General features: G+C 34.2%; 1 long non-coding RNA gene across 1 annotated transcript; it reads left to right on the top strand.

The window, feature by feature from the left end:
- Positions 1-2,160: 2,160 nt before the first annotated feature.
- On the top strand, positions 2,161-5,987 carry LOC145954382 (uncharacterized). The gene is made up of 4 exons (XR_014431585.1): positions 2,161-2,274; positions 3,248-4,037; positions 4,126-4,634; positions 4,707-5,987. It is a non-coding gene; the product is annotated as an uncharacterized LOC145954382 (long non-coding RNA).
- Positions 5,988-11,338: the final 5,351 nt, after the last annotated feature.

Genomic DNA, 11,338 nt, shown 5'->3' with positions numbered 1-11,338 from the left:
TGATAAAGGTTTCCATTACATGTCAACATGGATTATTGAGGTCAAATTTCAATTCTTATTAGAGAACAAAATCAATTGGACCTATGGAATTGCATACAAGTTTTTTCCTTTGTGGACTACCCAAGGAAGAACCTATTACTGCTTTCAAATAAGGAGTTCTCTATGGAATCTATGATGATTTATAGTCTCCAGATCTTGGAATAATTCTGAATTCTGAAACCAGAAAACAAAATATTGAAGAAAACAAAATATTCAATAAAATGAGTTTTGTTGAATTCAAGAGAGCTTGAGCTATTATAGAACTGAAAGAAAGAAACCAGAGCTTAACCTCCCCAGAGAAAACACTCTCTGCCCAGCAAAAGGCCTAACAAACTGTGATTTCCAATAACAGATCCCCTATTCTCCAATCAGCTTATTAAATAATCCTTTTCCCACATGATCTCTCTTCCCTCTAGTTTCCACCTAAGATAATTAACTCTCCACTAGGCCCTTATTCCATCTAGAATAAAGCCTCCATATTGTAGGCCTTTTCTGACTCTGGCCCAGTATTGGGACCTCTACTTCCTTATCAGCCTTTGTACTGCAGGTTCTATAATAAGGAATGACATCTTTGAAAATCAGTAGTAGGTATACTACCTTCATAAGCTTCCCAAAATGTTTTGTTCCACTTTTCTATATACTTTTTGTACATCTCTCTCGAATAATGATATTACTTCGATGGTAATTAGTATGCCACTAGACCAAATGATTCTCCGAAAAACTTTCTTGCTTGTCTAAAATGATGACTCCCTGCCAAAGTCTGCATGTGTGTAACTACCTAATTCTTCGAAAATTTATAAACAAGCATATCCTAATCCCTATTAATACAAATTGTTATTGGATTCTTTGACATTTAAACTATTTTGAATGTAACTCTGCTTCTCATAAATTAGTATAGTACTCCCTCTAATCCTTTATTTAAGAAACAAATGACTAATTAATCAACACCAATAAAAGTAGTTAAGGTATTACATGAATAATGTCATAAATTTAATTTTATTATAAAAAAATCCTTTGAATTGAATGGTTGAAATAGTGGTTACATTTAATGACACTACTAATTCAAGAGATAACTTTTTTCTACCAATGACTGTAAATGGTATTGTTAATAGATTAATAAACACATATACTTGCATTGCATGAGAGGCAAAGAGACTTTGTTGGAATCAACACAGCGCCACTCTGGTAATCGAACCTTTTAATAAGTATTTCATTGTCTGGTAATCGATTACATGTAATCGATTACCAGAGAACCTGGCAATAAGTATTTCATTGTCTGGTAATCGATTACAATAATCGTGTAATCGATTACCAGAGAACCTGGAAATAAGTATTTCATTGTCTGGTAATCGATTACAATAATCGTGTAATCGATTACCAGAGAACCTGGAAATAAGTATTTCATTGTCTGGTAATCGATTATTATTGATGTCTTAATAAACTTTATTTGTTAATGTTCTACATTGTGTGTATAGATTATGAGCAATAACATGACTGATAGAGGAAGAGGGAGAGGCACTGGAAGAGGTATTAGTAGAGGTAGGGGAAGAGGGAGAGGTAGAGGTACCACCATTGTGCCACCACCTTCTACTTCTCAGCCAATACATTCTATTGGAGAACCCTTTCATTGTACTACACAATGTAACACCCCAATTTCTTTAAAAGGATATTTTTATTAGTAATGGCATTTCTGTAATTACTGAGGACATTTTCGTAATTTTATAAAGGTATTAGGGGCATTTGAGTAACTCGGAACGGGCTGTTCCGAAAGTGGAACGGGCCGTTCTGAGCATTAAAAATAAGCTAAAATTTTAGGTTGGGAACGGGCCCAGAACGGGCCGTTCCAACAACGAGAACGAGCCGTTCCGGAGGGAGAACGGGCCGTTCTGCTGAGATTGAGAACGGGCCGTTCTGATTTTGGAACGGGTCGTTCTGCTTTTTGGGAACGGGCCGTTCCGATTTTGGAACGGGCCGTTCCAGTTGAGAAATTTGCACAAATTCGAAGGATCCGGAACGGGCCGTTCCGAATTCAATACGGGCCGTTCCGGGTACACCAGTTTGCCTATAAATAGGAGGCTGAGGGGTGAAAAAATTATATACTGAGTGAGAAGGTGAAATCTTAGAGAGAGAAAGAGGAGAGAGAGAAAGAGGAGAGAGAGAGAGAGAGAGAGAAAGAAAGAAAGAGAGAATCCAGAGGAGGAGGCCCTGCCCAAGTTCCAGCTCCTGCTTATCCAGGTAAGGGGGGGAGTGAGAACCTCGCTCAGGGGTGTAGGGATAATTGTTGGATAGTTTATTTGTCGGATTGGCCCCCAATCCCTTGCCGTTGTGCTGTCTTATTTTGTGTTACTCTACTTTATTCCTTGTTGGAAATAATAAATAATTATGTAATCTCAATCCCTTGCCGTTGTTCTGTTTAATTTTCTATTTACTCTATTTTTTGTGGAAGGTGTCGTTGTTCTGTTTGATTTTCTATTTACTTTACTTTGTTTTTGTTGAAGGTGTCGTTGTTCTGTCCGATTTTCTATTTATTCTACTTTGTTCTTTGTTGAAGTAATAAATGAATATGGAATTAATGTTAATAATAAATGAGTTCTAATATGAAAAAGAATGCTCTCTGTGAATACCTATGCGGACCTTATGAGGAGTATTGATGACATGACCATGTGAAATATGGACAAATGACATGAGACCTAAGAATGGACTATTGAGACAAACTATGATTATGATACTATGACAAATAATGATATGATGTACTAAATGAAATTATGTAATAAGTTAAATGTTGAGTTAATGAGATTATAAATGTATGACATGCATCATATGCATATATTACTCCAGGTGTGCCGCTGAGGCCGCATACCCACGACTAACAAGGTGTACCTTATGGTCACCCACGACTAACAAGGTGTACCTTAGGGTCACCCACGATGTAACATGCTAACAAGGTGTACCTTAGGGTCACCAACGATGAATTGTGAATCTTCCGTATGGCGCCACATGCATGCATTTATGAGTTGAGTCCATGACATCATAAGCATGATAAATGAGTATATATATGTGATATTGACTATTTATGTGTATTGTTTACATGTGACTTATATATGTTATGTGTGTGTGTGCTATCTAGCAGTTATTTCTGCACCTGAAACTGAGTGAGATGTTTCTCACTCCCTTGTTGTTTTTGTATATGTTTTAAATTGTGTTGCAGATGATCAGCATCATGAGAATGTTGGTAATGAGGCTTAAGGCTTCAGTTGGGCATGCTCTGATAGGATGTGACATCGGGGCTTAGCTAGCTTAGTCTAATATGTTATTATTTTAAAAGCTTTAATTTTCTCTTCTTTTGTAATTTTGAACGTTATTGAGAAAAGACCAAAATGTACATCTTTGTCATACTATTTTATTACATGATTTGAAAGTGATATAATAATTCCTAACTAGGAGGCACTGCCACCTTTACTGGATTTAATATATATCTCCTTTATATGATTTCTTGAGTTTAATACTTATATTTGACTTTTTATGATTGATGAGTTACGAATGTGAATCTTCTACCTTACGAGATTTGAAACAATTATTTTATACATGAAAGATGTTATTAAACTATGAAAGATTTTATTTACCCAAGAAGAAAAGAAATATTTTATTGTTACATTTGTTGTATATTAATAATGGGGTAGAGGGTGTCACACACAACCTACACATGGTTCCACCTCCCAAACACCTACAACTCCCCAAAGTAACCAAGCTACACCTACCCCTCATGTTACTTCCACTTCCCAACCACATTTAGTTCCTTAAACTAACCAGTCTATACCTACCCCTCATGTTCCTTTAACACAATTCCCAAATATGATTGAAAGACCACAAACAAATCCCTCCATTGATGCTACTGGTAGTCCAATTGTTGGATCATCATCCTCTATTGATCCATCTTTAGAAATTGGAAGCTTTGACTCTGATGGACGTATTTGGATTCGCCCAGGTCCACAAAACACGTAAGTATGAATAATTATTTTCTTTTAGATCAATATAAACATGTTTCGTGTTATAAGTTATTTTAGTTCTTCTATTTTATTTTTATAGATTCGACCCACCAATTCACCCTACCCGTGAAATTTCAAGAATAATCAAAGGGAAGTTTGAAGGGTCATGGGAATCATATGGAGAGGTTAAAAGCACTAATGAAGGTGTGGCAAACATGTGGTTTGAAGAGTTTCAGGTATAAAGAACTACAAATATTATAATAACCATTTTATATTTTTCATTGCATTAAATTGCACATTCTTTAAATAATATTTTATAAATTTTTGATGTAGAGAAAGTTCAAGTGGTTGCCTGATCATGATGCACAAATAAGAAAAGCATTTGACCATAAAGCATCTGAAGGGCTTTCAAATGCTATGTATAGGGTGCGACGAGGCATTGATCAAGGGAGTTGGATTCCAAAGCAAAAACTTGTAGAACTTCAACAAAAATGGAATGATGAGAATTGGAAACATAAGTCAATGTCTAATGCTAATAATAGAAATTCTTCTGATGGTTCATTGCATACTGGAGGATCCATTCCTACTTCTGAGCATTTTAAGAGATTGGTAAGTAATATTTACTTATTCTTTTCAGGAGCAAAATTTAAAATTAAACTATATTACTCTTTGTTCCTTCAGAAAATATCTACAGATATGACTCCAACATGTTGGGACCTATTCCAAAAGACCCATAAGACAGCAAACGGGAATACATGGGTGTCTTCCAAGGCAGAAAGGATAGCGGTAAGTTATAATTTTATATATATTGAATTATGAAGAACTTGATTGATTCTGTTAGAGAGATAATATAATCATTATGTTTGCAAGACTTGACATATAATGGTTATATTAGAGACAGAACAATGGTTATGTTTCAACAATGGTTATGGTACTGTCAAAGTTGTCATGTTCTGTCCTTCACTGTCAACTTCACATATTAAGATAGGTTATAGTTAATGGTCTCAAAATTGCAAGCTATACCATTTATAGTATGTAATTTTTTTATATGATTTGAAATTTTTACTGAATTATGTGAACATAGAATCATTTCACCTTATTGGTTGTGCTCAATTTTAGTTTCATGTAATGTGAAGTGCTATCATCTCTACATCTTACTTTACTAATTGCTAAATTCAATGAGATTCATGTGTATGTGGTGTTGCATCTAGGTTTACAAGTTACTAATTTCATTGCAATTCATACTTATCTAGTGATGTGTTGCTCATAAGTTACATCTTAAACTTTTTAGTAAGTATTTTTGTGTGTTCTTCTTGCATGATTCTTTGCATCATTCATGACATTCATCAGATCTTCTATTGTCATTATTAATGTTTATATACTTTTGTTTCTTACTTTTCTTTTTATAGAATGAGTATCAAAGACGGTTATCTGAAAGAGAGTCACAACAGTTATCGGGAGATCATGCTGCCTCTAGTGTGCAATCTGAAAATAGTATTTTCTATGATGTTGTTGGTGGTGTGAACGATAAAGGAAGAATATTTGGTTTAGGTTCAGAGGCTGGGAAGTATAAACCTTCTTCTTCTACATTCTTAGAGGGTATCTCAACTCCTGAGTATCAACAAATGAAAAATCTTGTTTCAAATTTGTCTGAAGAAAACAAATCATTAAAAGAACAATTGCAAAGCCATGCAGATTTGATTCGTGCTTCACAAGAAGAGTCTCGGTTGGTTCGTGAGCAGCTGAAGCAATTTATGGAGATGTTTTCTCAATCTTCTCGTCCACTCCAACCTCCTCCTACACATGATGCTCACACAGTACAATCTGATGATAATGAGTTACATGATGATCATGATATAGATGTTTAGGGATGCATTATCTTTTACTATTATGTTTACTATGCTTTAAACTTATAATTTGTTATGTTTAAGTTTTACTATAGTACTTATCATACATTAGGGATACTTTGTTATATTTGGTGTTATTTGTATCTATGGTATGCTTGACTTTCTTTGATTAATTAATAAATTATTTGTTAATCACAATTATTACAAATTTACGAAAAAATAATTTGTAATTTGTGACGGATTTTATTTATCACCGATGGATTTCGTTCAGTACAACGGTTTGTGACAGATTTCCCAATTATTCATCACAAATTTAGTCATCAAAGATGCCTAGTTTGTGAGGGAGTCATAACCCAGTTAGTGACGGATTTTATCTGTCGCAAATTGTGACGGATTTTGTGACGGAGTCACATACCTATCAATCCCTCTCAAACAGCGAGGGATTTAATCCCTCTCAAACAGTGAGCGATTCAATCCCTCTCAAATAGCGAGGAACTTTTTGTGACGGATTTTGTGTCATCACAATTTGTGACGGACTCACATACTCACAATCCCTCTCAAATAGTGACGGATTTGATCCCTCTCAAATAGCGACGGACTTAATCCCTCTCAAATAGCGAGGGAGTCATGACAATTTGTGACGGATTCATACCTCTCAATGCCTCATAAATTGCGAGGGATTTAATCCCTCACAAATTGCGAGGGATTTAATCCCTCACAAATTGCGAGGGATTTTAATCCCTCACAAATTGCGACGGATTTTTATTAATTTCTAAACATATATTGTTACAAATTAGTGACGGAAATTATATTGTTTGTGACGCCCTATTTCCGTCACTAATTGTGACGGAGAAAATAATCCGTCACTAAATATTTTGTGACGCCAAATTTTGTGACGGAATCATTTCCGTCACAAATTCCGTCACTAACTTATTTGTGACGGATTTTATGAAGATTAGTGACGGATTTTTTCCCTCTCTAATTTTAATTTTTCTAGTAGTGACTCAGAATAATTAATAAAATAAAATAATTCAGAATAACTAATTAATTAATTAATGTAATAAAAAAAATAAACCCTTCTCCTGGGCAGAATAAAAACTCCATATAGCTGACACAATAACTCACCAAAGCATAGAACAAAGCTCTCTTTTCCGCTCCTCTGGCGGCTCTTAATTTTTGGAACCCCCAAACCCTAGCTATATAACTAATTACTCTCACTCACATAGTTGCACAAAGAGAGTTGTGGTTTGGTGGAGAACGAAAGAGAGAAGCATAAGATAATGGAGGATTCGTTAGGGCAAAAGTGAAAGCACCGAGAGTTCGCTTTGGCCTCAGTTTCCGACCTCTCTTCACCTCCTTCTTCCGCTTCGCCGGGAATTGCTCGCTTCGACTCTGACGGTCTCCAAATTCATAACCAATCTCACCAGATTCCCCTCAGTGTCGATCCTCGAATCAAAACGTTTTTCAGCTATCAAACTGTTTGTTTTATCTAATACGGCGGCAAGGTTAATTTTGAATTTCTTTTTTATCGACGTTTACTTGTTATTTTTCTTTGAATTCTAATGCTGCGTGTCGCTTTCTTTTATTCACTGAATGGCGAAGCATTTGGTGAATGAGACGATAATCTTCATTAGAATCTCTTCACTGAGTTGGCTGCTGAGCTGCATTCTGCTCATGAATTTGCGGTAAAACATCATCACTTCATTACTTCTTAAGTTTTGTTTTCAACTTTCTTTCTTTACCAATTATGCAAATGTACTAATAGTGATTGAGAATATTTAGGTTGATTTGGAACATAATCAATATCGCTCCTTCCAAGGCTTGACTTGCCTTATGCAAATCTCAACAAGGACAGAAGATTTTATTGTTGACACTTTGAAACTTCGTACTTTTATTGGACCCTATTTGAGGGAAGTGTTCAAGGACCCTGCCAAGAGAAAAGTTAGTGGCACACAATTGGTCTTTCTTTAAACTCATCATATTTTCCTCATTTTGCCGACCCAAATTATGGTATAATTAGGTTATGCACGGGGCAGACCGTGATGTTTTCTGGCTTCAACGAAACTTCGGCATTTACATTTGTAATTTATTTGACACTACCAGGTTTGTTTAAAAATAGATGACTCATATTATTTCTCTTATTATAATATTCTTTACTTTCTATCACCCAGGTTAATATATTTTCATTGATTTTATTAGGCTTCAAAGGTGTTAAAACTAGAGAGGAAGAGTTTGGAGTATCTTCTTGGTCATTTTTGTGAGATTACTGCAAACAAAGAGTATGTTGTCTTTATATTTTTTACTTAAACTTTTGGATATTCGGTTGTCTTACCAATGTCTAATCTCCTATATATGTCTTACCATTGTCTCTATCTTGATTTTTTTTTTATTTTTTAAATACTTCAAATTTTAGAAGTTTTACAAATTACAAGTGACCTCCTTGCAGATACCAGACTGCAGATTGGAGACTACGGCCCCTTCCTTACGAGATGTTAAGGTATATATCTATTTTGAAACTTCACTATTTTGATCCTTATGTGAAGCTTTCCATGATTTTTTTCAATTTGTTATGAGTTTGGTTTTAGCTTGATAATTACTAATACAATGTCATGGACAAACTAATTACTCCAGTTTGTTAAACTGTTCTTTTGATTACAGATATGCTAGAGAAGATACACATTATCTGCTATACATATATGATTTAATGAGGATTGAGTTATTTTCTAGGCCTAAGGAGTCTGAAAGTATTGATACGCCACTGATGGAGGTATTTATTTTCACCTCAATGTTATTAAGTTTATAATAAAATTGATTTAGTTGCAAATTAGCTATTTTCTAGTTATTTTCTAGTTTCACCTCAACAAAGTTATTTTCTAGTTCTACTTTTTTTAAGGTTATTTGTAGTGCTATGCTTGTTTAGGATAAAAAATCGAGGGAAATTTATATATTTTTTTGAAACTTATATCCAACACTTATGAAAGATTATAAGTGACAAGTGTTCCATGCTTTTGGTACAGGTTGTAGGGGGCTGGTTTCAATGCTCAACAACTTGCTGTTGTTTCGGTAAGTTTCTCTTTAATTTCGAATTTGTAGCACTAACATTGCATTATATGATTAGGAACAAAGGGTTGCTTTATTTTCTGTCCACCGCTATTTTGTAGTGATTAAAAAACTTTTGAATTAGAAATCCTTTGATATAAACTTTGTTGCATGTTTATATTGCATTAAATTTGGATTCCTTGCTCTCAGTTCTGAATTTGTTATCTGTTACTATTCATATATTTAATTCTATTTACCTGGCTTCCAGGGTCTGTTTGAATGGCGTGACTTTATTGCCCGTATAGAGGATGAGAGTACTGGATATATATTACCAAATAAATCTCTTCTTGAAATTGGTAAACAAAACTTATGAATTTTCTTATCTCTGTAGCAATTTGGTTGTAACATGACAACTTAATTTTTATTTTCTTGTTTTTATAGCTAAACAGATGCATATGACTACAAACAGCCTCCGTCTATTGGTAAACTCGAGGCATCCATACGTGGAGCAGAAGGAAGTCACTTACTTGCTGCCGTTATCATTAGGTATGTAACACTTTCATTTCTATGGATCTTATGTTCAAAACTATGCTAACTGATTGTTTCTCATCTTTATTATCATTTCAGTGTAGAAAATGATGAAAGAGAATTGCTAGTTGCTGTGAGCTTTGGGCTAGCAGCTTCTAAAGCAGTTGCTGACAGAAGATCTTCTTTCCAGATTAAGCGATAGGAAGCTTATGCACAACTATATAAAAAGGTTTTCTTCTTAAATTAACATATATTGATATATGGCTCGAGTATAAATGGCTCGTGATGAACAATTTGTGGAAAGGGCACGGATTAACTTATTATACTTGATGAAAAGACAATGCCTCTGGATGAATCACTGTATGTGGTAGTTATGTGTACCAACTAGCTACATGCTATATTGCCCTCTTAGAGTGACAGCCCTTGCTGCTGTGTCATCTTTTTCTTGGCTTTGTATTTTAAATTTTAAGTGACCTGATCAGATTTCTTTCTGTTTACCTGTTTCAGGTGTCTAGTGAATGGTGGTTTGAACCAGGACATGGGGATTGGTGTACTTGTATAGAGAAGTACACACTATGTCAAGATGGTATGTATCACAAGGTAAGTTTTTTCTAATCAGTTGAGAATATAAAATTATGTACTGCCTTTTAATTTTCATTATTTTGTTTCTCAGCAATATATGTGGTGTAGTAATTACTATGGAGAAACTAAATTTATTTTGGGTAGTCTTTTGTTAAGTCAATATTTGATGGCTTAACATTGACTACTAAGTGCCAAGTAATCCAGCAAATTTTTATAAAAGAGCTTATTCTCGTCTTGTTTAGAAGTGATATATATACAGATTGGATACTCCATCGTCAGTGATGCCCAGTTCACTTAGTAACTGAAGCAAGGTTAAGCTATAGCAGACATAGATGGATAAAGCAGGGTGTTCAAAATATAGTTATTAATCTGTGTATCATTATGGTTTGTTATATACTTGTATAGACCATGCTGTTGATGATGCTCTTGATGACATAGCAGAAGACCCTTAATTAAGCTTCTTTATTTTACTTGTTTCAGGATATTTTATTGTATTTCATTATTACTTTGTTGAAGTTTAAACGTTTTATGTTATTATTGTGTTTTTAGCTACATTGACATGCTTATATTTTATTTAGTTTTCACTATAATATAAATTTACATCGATGAGATTATGTCTTTTAGTATGTTCTAATTTATTATTATAAATTGTGTAATAAATATATTGTTAATTTTATATTCGTTAACAGGTATAAATTTATAATTTAAAAAGAATTTAAAAATACTGGTTAACATTAGCGACCAAAAGAATTTGTAGCTAATTCAAGTTTTTAGCGACCGAAATAGCGACCGAATAATTCAAGTTTTTAGCGACCGAAATAATTTGTAGCTATTTCAAGTTATTAGCGACCGAAATAGTGACCAAAATAATTTTTAGCTATTTCAAATTTTTAGCGACCGAAATAGCGACCGAATTTATTTGTAGCTATTTCAGGTTTTTAGCGACCGATTTAGAGACTGATTTTTAAACTGTTTTTATTAAATAAATTAAAAAATTTAGCGACGGAAATTGCTACCAAAAAAATCGGTCGCAAAATTGGTCTCCAGAAGTTAGGAGACCAAAATATTAGCGACGGATTTTTAATGTCTAGCGACTGATTTTTCGGTCGCTAAATTGCGACGGAAAAAATTTCGGTCGCTATTTAAAATAGCGACCAGGGTTTTAGCGACGGATTTTTTCGGTCGCTATTTCGGTCGCTGAATGTAACAGCGACTGAATTTACCTAAATAGCGACCGATTTTGGTGGTCGCTAAAACTTGATTTTTTTGTAGATATGTCTCCAATTTCGTGATTGTACTTGTAATTGTGAAGTTTGG

The sequence above is a fragment of the Cajanus cajan genome, chromosome 2, assembly GCF_000230855.2.
Source record: "Cajanus cajan strain Asha chromosome 2, NIPB_CcT2T_4, whole genome shotgun sequence".
NCBI classification, from domain to species: domain Eukaryota; kingdom Viridiplantae; phylum Streptophyta; class Magnoliopsida; order Fabales; family Fabaceae; genus Cajanus; species Cajanus cajan.
Note: the sequence above shows the minus strand (reverse complement) of the source record. Positions and strands in the feature narration are given on the sequence as shown.